Genomic DNA, 12,653 nt, shown 5'->3' with positions numbered 1-12,653 from the left:
GTCCTTGAAGAAGTTGTCAATACTCCATTTCCTCTCTTTTTAGTTTTTCTCAGGCCTTTGCAATCTGGCTTTTGACCTCATCACTCTATTGAAATTGATGTCTCCAACATTTCTAAAGATTTCTTTGTTGCCAAATCTGGTGATCCTTGATTAGTCTTTATCTTTTTTTTGATCTATCTAGGGCACTTAATACAGTTGACCACCCTTTCTTTCTGAACATCCTCTCCTTTTGGGTTTTGGTGACACTAATCTCTCCTGGGATCATTCCTACTATCTGACTACTCCTCATTTTTCTTTGTTGATTCAACAGCATATCATATGTCCTAGGCCCTATTTCTCTGCTCCAACTACATTTTTAAATAAATGTATTGCATTATATAACTTACAGATATATATGCATGTATATTACAGATATATATATGCAAATATATTAAGACAGACTTTTCATATGCTATAAAGACATATGTGTGAACATATACTGGTACACATGTATATGTGTACACATACATTCTCTCAGTCTCTCTCCTGACTTTCAAACTTAAGTCATTAATGGTCTATTGAGTATTTTAGATTATATGCCCTGGAGCTATCTTAAATTTAACATATTCAAAACAAATTATTATCTTCACACCCTCTCCCCAGTCTTCCCTCTTTCAAACATTCCTATATGTGTTTTTATTCAATTTTGTTTTATTTTCAGCTCTAAATTCTTTCTCTTCTCCCTCTCTCCCACCTATTGAGAAGGCAAGAAAAACAAAACCCATTATGAATATGTATGGGTATGCAAAACAAATTTCCACATTAGCTGTGTTTTAAAAAAACAAGAAAAGAAAAAAATAGAAGAAAATAAGCTTCACTCAGTCCATCAGCTTTCTATGTGGAAGTAGATAGCATATTTAATCATGAGTCCATTGGTAATTGTCTTGATCAGTTGCTATCTTTGCTGTATGATTGGCTGTTAACTAGAACTTTTACCTGGAATCACAAGGAACTTAGTAAGTTTTTTCTTTGTTATTCTTATGTCAGATCAATTTGTGCCCTTGAAGGCACAATACTGATATTATAATAACATGGCTATCCTTTCTTTTCATAGAAAAATTTCTGAAATCAGGGCAGGAGAATTTTAAAAGCTTTTGTCAACATTATATTAACTCTATTAATTAATAGATTGATACTGTTTTTCATCCTTCATTTCCAAAGGCCAATGACATCAAAGAGAGAGGTCTTTACTTGTACACAAACTGGATTTAAATGAAACAATGTTGAAAAAAGTCTTTAGACTTAAACTGTCTTCCAGAATCATTGAAGTCTAATGGCAGGACAAAAGTCAAGATGACTACAATGACCTATGAAGCAGTGAATGACTTTAGCGTCTTCAATGTATGACCAAACTCTTAGCACTCCATAGCATCTCTTTCAGTCACCTTCATAGTTGTTGGATCTATTCTCATCCACCCATTCTGAGTTACTATAAAAGGAAGCATAGATTGTATAGCTTTTGAATTTGTGGTGATCAGCTTATGAGTTCTTAGTTTTGCCATCTCCTTGGTAATAGTTTTATATTCAATGGATATAGGTTTAATATAATTTTACATGTATAACCTATACCAGATTGCTTGCCATCTTGGGGAGGGGGAAGGGAAAGGAGGGAGGGAAAAATGTGGAAGTCAAAATTTTACAAAAATGAATACTGAAAACTGTCTTTACACATAATTAGAAAAATAAAATACAAAAAGTTATATATTCAGTCATAAGATTAACCCCTGAAATATCTTTTTCTTTCAAGATGGTACAAGGATAATATATATCCTCAAATGAAGGGAATAGGTTAAAATTTAAATTTAAAATTTTAATGAAATAATAAACTTTGAAAAAGAAATGATAGACTTTTCTCTAAATCTATATTTATATAGATATAACTATATACAAAATAGATCTATATATAGATATAAATATATGTGCTATATATTGCATAGAAATCACAAATGCTATTCAGATATAATAACCATGTATATCCAGAGCTATACATGTGTGTTCTATATGTATATATATCTGTATATATACATATGTGTATTTCAGCTTTCAAATGTTTCTAATGGAATGAATATACAGGTTTTGAATATGTTTAGTAACGAATTCACAAAATTGGATTGAAGGTATTACATGCTTGCTTTAATCATGTAAAGAACTTTTTTGAATATGTTTAATTCAGTCTCTGTTCAATAATATTAAGAGATATAATATTAGGAAATAGAAGGGACCATTTTCAAGTCAGAGCCTCATGGTTCCTTTTTTTTCAAAAAAAATTATTTTCAATTCATAGAATAAAAAAGCACAAGAGAAATAAAATTTAAAATGATGATTGCCCATGAAACTTCAAATCTATCATGTACAACTCGCTATTTCCTCCAAATATACAATAAAGTTACCATGTACATTTCTGGTCTATATCAGGTACAGGATTCAAGTAAAGACATAAGGAGCAAGTAGTATGTAAAAACTGAAATTCTCTAACCTCCAGGTGAATTATGGATTCCTAATTTTTTTTTTTGTTAATAGGATTAGATCCACAGGATTTGAACTAACTTTTGTCAAATAAACTAGTTACTGGAAAACCAAATTTAGGAGGTTGTACTAAATATGTTTAAGTCCTTGTTTCTAGCAGATTTTAACAGCATTAAATAGGGAATCTCTGCAAGCGACTTGGAACCAAAGAAGCAGATCTGCTAGGAAGAGCCCCCTTGAGAGCTGCCTGAAAGTAAAGCTTATTCCAGATTTTTCAAGGGAAGAAGCTTTCAGGGATCAGATGGCTACATGTGATATATGAGACTCAAAATAAAATATGCTGATTATATGGACATTGAGAGTGAGTTACCAGGAACAAGGAGATGATGCTATTTAATATTGATAGTCGTTATTGTTTTCCTTTAGCTTAAATGTTTTATGGTGTTTATATTTGCTTGGAAAAGAAGTATACCAAAATTCCTTTTCTTAATTTTTTTTGGTACCAGTGCCATTCCTCCTGCAAGTTTTCTTCTGTTTTTATTAACTTCTGACCAAAACTTGACTTTGGAATGATAATGTTTACTGAGAAGTTTGATTCTTCTCAGGTAGAGACTAAAGGGAAGTTTGATCTCCCAAAAATAATTTAGTTATTCCTCTAACTAGCAGTATAAAGAAGAATGTCCTTGATCCTAATGTAAATTGGCATCCTTAAATGTAAATTTTCTCTCAACCTCCTCTAGAAATGTAGTTTAATCTGTAATCTATTTTAAGGAGTTTTGTCTCAGGGGATATACGGAATTATGAGTCTGCTTAACAAAGTTCATTAAACTTTTTTGACAATGAAGGAAGCATGAGACCATGATTTTGCTATACTCATGGTCAAGTACACCTGTTTCGTGCTGTAAATTTAAGTCCTCTGATTTACAATCTCTGAAACTCAAATTGTATCTCTTATGAAACACTGGAAAAAGTCTGTCACCAAATCTGGCCAATATACATCCTTAAAGAAATTTTATCAAATTCTACATGAGCTTGATAGTGAGAAGGATGCCATTTTTTGGTTTTAATAAATTTTCTTTAAAATCATAACCCAACTTTTTTGCTTTGTAATTATGCTTCTTTTAGTATGAGACTGTTAGACTTCAATAAGACCAAGAGAAGAAAATTGTGGGAAATAATTTATTATATTATTCAGAAAAAATGATTTTTATACTGGATTTTACTTTTACCTTCTGACCCTCTTTACCAAATGCCCTAATACCTTTCTCTGTAAAATTCTTTCAGATTTTTGGGTTTTTTTTCGACTCCAGTTAGATGGAGTAGAAGCTTTTGAGGATGAGAAAGACATGGGCATGTATGGAGACAGTAGACTGGGAGAGATTGAAGTTGAATGAGAGTTGGATTAAAAGAGGGAGCAATCTGTTAGCAAAGATGTGATACAATGGGATCATTTGTGCCTATAGAGGAATTACTTTGTAGTGAAGAGGCATGTAGAGAAGGACTACTTCATTATACAAAACATATTGAAGGAGGAGATATCTACAGAAAGCATCTGGGTGATATGAAATGAGCAGGAAGAGGGAAGAGGGGCTTCTTAGTAAATGACCTCAGTTTTTTTCTGTGAAATAAGGCAAGATTCTGTACCGAAGGGGTGAGGGGAAGAGAGCTATAAAAAATTTGAAGAAACATGAAAGTTGTTTTCCTTTTTCCATGTAACTGTATAAATTGTGATTTTGCTCTTTGTGCTTCATCAATTCAGACAATCTTTCCTAGTTTCTTCCTTTTTGGCATTTCTTATGGAAATATATATTCCATTGCAATTATGTAATAGATGTGACTAGGTGGCATAGGTATTTTTTTGTTTTTGCAAGGCAAACGGGGTTAAGTGGCTTGCCCAAGGCCACACAGCTAGGTAATTATTAAGTGTCTGAGACCGGATTTGAACCCAGGTACTCCTGACTCCAGGGCCAGTGCTTTATCCACTATGCCACCTAGCCACCCCTAGGCTCATCTTTCTGAGATCAAATCTAGCTATATGACTCTAGGAAAGTTGCTTAACCTTCTGTGCCTCAGTTTCCTTATCTGTAAAATGAATCAGAGAAAGAAATGGCAAACTACTCTAGTATCCTGCGAAACAAACTCTAAATGGGATCACAAAGAGTTAGACACAGTGGAAAAAAAATGACTGAGGATAATTTATTCAACCATTTCCCAATTGTTGTTCACTATAGTTCTTGCTTTTATCTGATTATAGATTTCTTTTCCTTTTTTTTTTCACCTTAGGTGGTCAAGTAGATTCCAAATCAAATCTGGAATTCTTTCTCTTTTCTTCAGTTAGACCTTAAATTTTTAAAAAAATGGCACCATTTCCAAGAATGATTTTTCTCTCTCTTTGTTAGCCATCTTTTCTTCCTATCTGCTCTAGACCTTCATTCTCTAATTTATGACTGTGATCTCTTTTATACATACATATATACATATATATATATATATATACATATATATATATATATATATCTTTATATTCTTCAGGCAGTCAAAGCTTCCAAGGTATTTATTGTAGGCTATCCCCTCTACATACTTTCTGCAACTACCTCAAAGGGCCAGTCCCCCTTTTCCATTGTCTCTCACTTCCAGAATAATGCCAAGGATCAGAGAGGACACCTTTCCATAATAGAGCCACTCCATCACCATGTCCCTGATTTTGCAATCCGTGACTAATCTGTACTCTTTCCAGTTGACTTCCCCCCCACACACACATACACATTTACCTGGAAATCTCAACTGTGTGTCTATGTTCTTCCATGCCTTCAGACACCAGTTGCCTCCAAGGATTCTAACTACCTCCCCCCTCCCCACCAATGTAGGACCAGTAGACTTTTCAAGCACCGAATCTTCTTAGGCTTCATTTAGTATAATGTCATCACCTCTCTTCATACATAGGAACATTCATCAGTGGCACCCCCTTTATACCCCAAAATAATGCTGTTCCTTGATAGTGAGAAGGATTTTTTCAGCCTTTCGCATTTATTGTCCTGTAGGTTCTTCCTGCATTTCAGTTGCTTAGGGTATTCAAAAAGCAAAGAATTTCAATTTCTCCTGTTCTGATTTTCTTTCTAAGAATGTTTCAAACTCTGCTTAATTATTGAATGTCCATCTTGTTTTTTCTTGTATGACTTGAAGGATAGGTCTCCCTGATCTGCATCCTGAGCTCCACTGCTATTCAGAACACAGTTTTATTACAGTTTCTTTTTTCTCATCCTCTTGTATTATTCAAATGTCCCTTCCTTTGTATCTGAAGATCTTTCTCCTGACAAATTTGGGATCGATTTAGTTGTAAGTCTGTGTCTTAGAGTGTTGTCCTTGGGTCTGTTGGTATGTATAACCATAGATTTCATGGGGTGGGGAGCACTGAACTGAGTGAACTGAGAAAGGAGTGAACTGAGTCAGAGTCATTTCATAAGTTTGGGGTATTTTTTTATTTGATTGGGTTTGGGTTTTTTTTGTAAGGCAATGGGGTTAAGTGACTTGCCCAAGGCCACACAGCTAGATAATTAAAAAGTGTCTGAGGTCAGAGTTGAACTCGGGTCCTCCTGAATCCAGAGCCAGTTCTCTATCCACTGTGCCACCTAGATTCCCCTGGAGTATTTTTTAAAAACATTTTTGGGATTCTTAGTGTCTTAGACCATGGAGATAACTTAAGTTGCTTTATCTTTGTTGCATAATTTCTGATCTGGAGAGGTTTGGGAGATTTTAGGGATTAGAGAGAAGTCCTGGTTTTCTGTCTTACTGCTCATTTGATCCAGAAGTCCAGGAGCTCATTCTAATGGGGTAAGCACCCCACCCCAAAAGGAGCTGAAAAGTTGAGGGTAGGGAAAGTTTCTCTACCTCACAGGCATGGTTTTGAGGTCCAGAAAGACAACAACAGGTCAAGAAGGATAAAAGCATCATGTCTATAGATCTATCTTCTATCATCTATTAATATGTATATATGTACATACATACATATACATATCCTTAAATATAATCATATACATATATGTTCATATATATATATCTAGATAAATATATGGCTATAGATAGAGCTACAATAATTAAAACTTCCCTAAATGATATCAGACACTAGAATATGTTGACCTCAATAGGATGCTGTTGAGAATTCAAGTATTAAAGATAGTGTTTTGTTGGATGGTGGATCCATTTAAAGTTTTGTAGTGGGTATTGTTGCTTCCTAAAATATATATTTAGTAAACCATCAAATACCATTGGATAAATTGATAGTTATTCACTAGTATACTAACCAACATATTAGTTTGATCTTAGTAAATACTGAGATAACTCTTATAAACCATGAACTCAGTTATCCTAATTTATGTGAAGTCCATTCAATAAATATTTATTAAAAACCCAATTATTTTCATACATAATTGTGTTAAGTAGTGAAGAAGATACAATAATAAAATACAGTCTCTGCCCTCAAAGATCTTACCTTCTAGTAAGGAGAGAGAACCTAATTCTATAAATCATGCTGGAAAAGAGAAGACAATGGGATTCACTATGATTGTCTTAAAACAGTTACTAATTTGTCATGTCAAAGGATTCAATATCATTTTTTTGGTATCAAAGAAATACATAGGAGGAATATGTGGAAATTTCAGAGATTTTCTAAAAATTGGAAGGTAAACAGTGGAATGAAATGTTTCAAGGCAATATTTTTCCCATCTCTGGAGATCTTTAAACAGAAACAGTTGTATTTGGTTTTGATCTTATTGTATAGGACATTATTGTTCCGATTTAGGTTGTACTACATGATTTTTTTAGGTTTCTTCCAACTTTGATAATGTTTGATTCTGTAAAATAACTATAATAAAAATTCATAATTTACATTTGCATGAGAAAAATACAAAGTGCTAGGATTCAGACAATGGTTAAATAAAAAAGAGGTATTATAGTTATTGACATTTGATCTAGGACTTGGAAGATATTACCTGGAAAAGGAACTATTTCTATTTCTTAATAACTGGGGAAATATAATTACAAAATCATTATAAAAGTTAAATATTTTCCCAGTATATCAGCTGTGAAATCTTCTGAGTATTTAGAGGCAGTAAGAGCATCTTCCCAATAGTATTCTTCTCCTTCCACAGAGGAGTACTCCTCCAATGAGATCTAATGTTTTTGTTTATTTATTTTTGGTCCTTCATTCTCTAAGAAGACCATGACATCAGGAGGTTTTTCCATGACAAGCATATGAATTGGATTTGAGTGAGAGGATGCTATGCTATGACACCAACCTCACTTTCTCCTCCAGAATCATCTGGATCCAGTGGCCAGATATGAATCAGGATGACTAGAGATGGCCCTGGATACAAAGTAAAGTTAAGTGACTTGTCCAAGGTCACATAGCTAGTAAAAGTCAAGTGTCTGAGGCCATATTTGAACTCCTCTTCTCTTATCTCCAAGGTCAGTGCTCTATTTGTTGCTTCACCTAGCTGCCTCAGGACTGGCTTGAAAGTAGAAGTCCTGGCCAGTGAACCTCTGCATTGGAAGGATGTACTCAGGAAAGTGTACCAACCAGGAAGTGCATACTTATGGAATCATAGAACCACAGATTCAGAGTTGGAAGGGACATCAGTTAAGTCAAACCCCTTCATTTTCAGAGAAGAGAATTGAGTTCCCAGATAGCTAAGTTAACTTGCCCAAAGTCACATTGTTGTATATTATGAAAGCTAGGATCCTCAGAGATCAATAGAATGAGAAAATGAAAATGTGCAAAGAACTCAAAATTGTTGACTATAAACATGCACCTCTCTTTTTACTTAGGCTATATTAAATTATTATTATTACAGAAATTTCTAGTTAACATGATGATATAAAAAGTTATGAGAGGATTCTGAGAAATATCTGAAAAGGACTACTGAGAGATCAATGAGAAAGACATCTGGAGAAAAATAGAAATTATCTCCTCCAACCTGTCCCAAATTGAGCAAAATAGCCAGAAACTGGAGAGGAGAATGAGAAAAAGTATACTCCTCAAGAATCAGCAAAAGACTACAATTGGAAAATGCAAAGAGAGGATTTGTGCCAGAGAAGACAGTGTGGACTCTAGTAATCAGAGTCTGAAGCTAGATTCTGGCCATGGCTTATGGAAACAGAAGCAGGGGACAGAGCTATTACCTAAAAAATACTGTGTAGGTAGAAAGGTCTAGTTATACATTCTTTGTAACACTAGGAGTAGCAGCAACAGACAGAGCTAACTCTTTACTTGGTTACTCACAGGAGACCTGGCAGCAGAATAATTTTCAACATCCACCTAGAACATATAAACACAAAAAGAAATGGAGCCATCTCTCAGGAGGAGTTTTGTGAAAAGGAGAGATGGGCTAGCACACCAGAGAATCACCAAGAAACTGAAACAGAAGTAGATATTAAGAACTATCTACCTCATCCAGAATATCATTAATAGAGTCATGGCATCCAGACATAAAGGGGGCAGAGCCAAGCAGACAATGACAAACCCATAGTCCAAGAACTAAGGTTGTAAATATATACAAAAAGAAAAAACAATAAATACAATAAGAAATAATGAACCATTGCTTGAGAAAACAAAAAGGTAAACTCTTAAACAAAAAGTAATTCCATAGTAAGTATAAGCAGAACTACAGAAGGGTAAAATGGGGTTTGGTCATAAGCACTATAAGAGTATCTAGAATAATGAAAGACATTTTAAAAATAAAATTTCAATTAAAAAATAACTCTAAATGTTCTTCTTTTGTTCTAAATATATTGTTTGTTTCATTAAATATTTTCAATTACAAGTAAAAGTTTATAAGATTGATTCATTTTTTAAAAATTGTTTCAATTTTTCCCTTCTTGTTTCTCCCTCACTCCCTTAGAAGGCAAGCAATATAATATCAATTATTCATGTGAAGTCATGCATGCAAAATATATTTCCATATTAACCATGTTGCTGAAGAAAACACAAAAACCCCTTAAGAAAAATTAAAGTTTAAAAAGTATGCTTCAGTCTAAACTGAGAGTTCATCTTTCTATGGAGGTAGATAGAAATTTTCATCAAAGGTTCTTTAGAATTGTCTTGGATCAGTGTCTTGATCAGAGTAGCTAAGTTTTTACAGTTGAGCATCCTTGCACTATTGCTATTACTGTGTAAAATGTACTCTCCTAGTTCTACTCACTTCACTCTGGATCAATTCACATAAGTCTTCCCAGGTTTTTCTGATGCCAACCTGTTTGTCATGTCTTATTGTACAGTAGTTTTTCTTCATAAGCATATGACACAACTTGTTCATCCACTCCCCCAATTGATGGATATCCCTTCAGTTTCAAATTCTTTACCATTCTTCTATTTTTTAAAAAGGAAATAAATAAGTTTAAACAGAAAGTAGAAAATCTTTTTCAGAGTGGACTCCTTAAAATATAGTAATTATTAGTAAAAATTAGTAAAAAATTAATAGAAAAATTAGTAAAACAATGCGAAAATAGTAAAAATTATAACTCAATGACTCCATGAGACAATAAAAAATAGAACAAAATTAAACGATTAAATAAATAAATGAAAATTGTAATTATCTATAAAATAACAACCGACCTAGAAAACAGTAAAAAGAGATAATTTAAAATCATAGGTCTCCCTGAAAACCATGACCAGATAAAAGTCTTGGATATCATATTTCAAGAAATTATAAAACTGCCAGATATATTAAAACCCAAAGGAAAAGTAACAATTAATTCCCCTATTATATCCTGAAAGAAACCTCAAACTGAAAACAGTCAAGAATATCATAAGCAAACTCCAGAGCTTCCAATTCAAGCAAAATATACACTGAGAAGTAAAGAAGAAAAAATTCAAGCACCAAGGAATCAGTCAGGATCATGAAATCCTATTATAATTATGTGAAGGAGATAAAGGAAAAATAATATCCCAATAGAATGGAAGACTTTCAAATATTCCAGATAAAGAGATCAACACTGAGTAGACATTCTGAAGTACAAACCCAGGAGTATAAACATTAGGAATATGAATGCATTTTAAAAATTGGAAGGGGTTAATAGATAATGAAGTATGTACATTTTATAAGGCTGAGAAGTGACTAGTGTCCCTTGAGAATTCTACTGTCTTCAAGAGTCACAAAATTAAGGAACAAGTAAACACAAAGCATGAGTGTAGTTTTGAAAGGGAGAGACAAAGAAGTACATTGAACAAATAAGGAAGAAGAAAGTTGCACTGTTTATTATAAAGAGAATGTATGGGAAGAAGAGCTACAAATTTGGAAGGGGTAGGGAACCAACATACCATGAACTTTACATTTTTTGAACTGAGCAAAGGCCATCAAATACACACACACACACACACACACACACACACACACACACACACACACAGAGTTTGTTGTAGTGATAAACTCAACAGGAAAATAAGCAGGGTTAAGAAAGGGGGAGTTTTAAGGGGAAGGACAAAGTTGATTAAGCAATAGCCACAAGCTAAACAAACTTCAACTTTGGAAGATGGATGGAAAAAGAAGTATTAAACAGAGAGAAAGTAAATATGAGAATAAGAAATCAGAGACTTGGTAAAACAAATAAGGAATGGATGAGTAGAAACACACTAATTATGAAATATATATAATTATGTAAATATATTTATGTTTAATTATAGATTACTATTGTGAATCAGATTTCTTTTTTTTCTGTTGCCTTTGGCAATAAAGGAGATGATAGGAAAAAGTGTAGGAGGATATAATGGAGGGAAATACACAATAGTCATAACAGTGAAATTGAATTGGGACAAATGACTTTAAAATGGAAGAGGGTGGTAGAATGCATTAGAAAGCAGTATTCAACAATATGTTAATTATAAGAAACAGTGCTGAAACATGCCTCACATATAGGTAAAATAAGAAGCTGGAGCCACAAGCTATTATGTTTCAGGTATTTTTTTTTACTTTTAATAGTATTTTTAACATTCATTTTTAAATTTTTTTATTTAAGGCAATGGGGTTAAGTGACTTGCCCAAGATCACATGGCTAGACAATTATTAAGTGTCTGAGGTCAGATTTGAACTCGAGTCCCTCTGGCATCCAGGCACCCCTGCCCACTGCTCCTAGAAGGCTGGAACAGATTTGCTCCAGGGGGAGCCTGGGTCCATATCAGTGGACATTGGAGAAATTAAGGTCCCTGTTGGGGGTGACCCAAAAAAGCTTTGAAAGTATAGTAAATCAGGCCATAAGCTAAGGAAATGAGTAAACAACAGAAAAAGAAGAATATAACCATAGAAAATTACTTTGGTCCTATGGAAGATCAAAATATCCTCTCAGAAGATGGCAAAAGTCAAAGCTTCTGTATCCAAAACCCCCAAGAAAAATTAAAAATGGTCTCAGGCTATGGATGAGCTCAGAAGAGAATTTGAAAAGCAAGTAAGGGAGATAGAGGGAAAAAATGGGAAGAGAAATGAGAGAAATGTTGGAAAATCCAGAAAACCAAGGGAGCAACTTGGTGAGGAGATACAAAGAAACACTGAAGAAAATACCATGTTAAAAACAAATTTAGGACAAATGGAAAAAGCAGTCCAAAAGGCAAATGAGAAAAAGAATGCCTTAAAAAATAGATGGCCAGTTGGAAAAGAGATATAAAAGATCTCTGAAGAAAATAACTGCTTCAAAAATAGAATGGAATGCCAGAAATTAAGAAACAATAAAACAAAACAAGAAGAAAATGTGAAATATCTCATTGGAAAAACAACTGAAAATTTAAAAATTATTGAGCTATTTGAAAGTCATGACCAGGAAAAGACTAGGCTTCATTTTTCAAGAAACAATCCAGCAGAGGGTAAAATAGAAACTGATGGAATCCACTGATAACCTCATGAAAGAGATGCAATTACTAGGAATATTATAGACAAATTCCAGAACTCCCAAGTCAAAGAGAAATTGAAACAAGTTGCTAGAAAGAAACAATTCAATTTTACCCATGGTGAGGATTTCACAGGATTTGACAGCAGTTATATTAATTGCTTGTAGGACTTGGAATATGATATTCCGGAAGGCAAAAGAGCTTAGATTTCAACCAAGAATCAACTACCCAGCAAAACTGAGCATCCTCTTTCAGGGGAAAAGATGGACTTCCAATG

General features: G+C 33.7%; 1 long non-coding RNA gene across 11 annotated transcripts in view; it reads right to left on the bottom strand.

The window, feature by feature from the left end:
* Positions 1 to 12,653, bottom strand: part of LOC141499891 (uncharacterized) — a 49,036-nt gene that overhangs the window by 4,900 nt on the left and 31,483 nt on the right. The gene's annotated exons all lie outside the window — the stretch shown is intronic.

Source organism: Macrotis lagotis, chromosome X (assembly GCF_037893015.1).
Source record: "Macrotis lagotis isolate mMagLag1 chromosome X, bilby.v1.9.chrom.fasta, whole genome shotgun sequence".
Lineage (NCBI taxonomy): Eukaryota > Metazoa > Chordata > Mammalia > Peramelemorphia > Peramelidae > Macrotis > Macrotis lagotis.
Note: the sequence above shows the minus strand (reverse complement) of the source record. Positions and strands in the feature narration are given on the sequence as shown.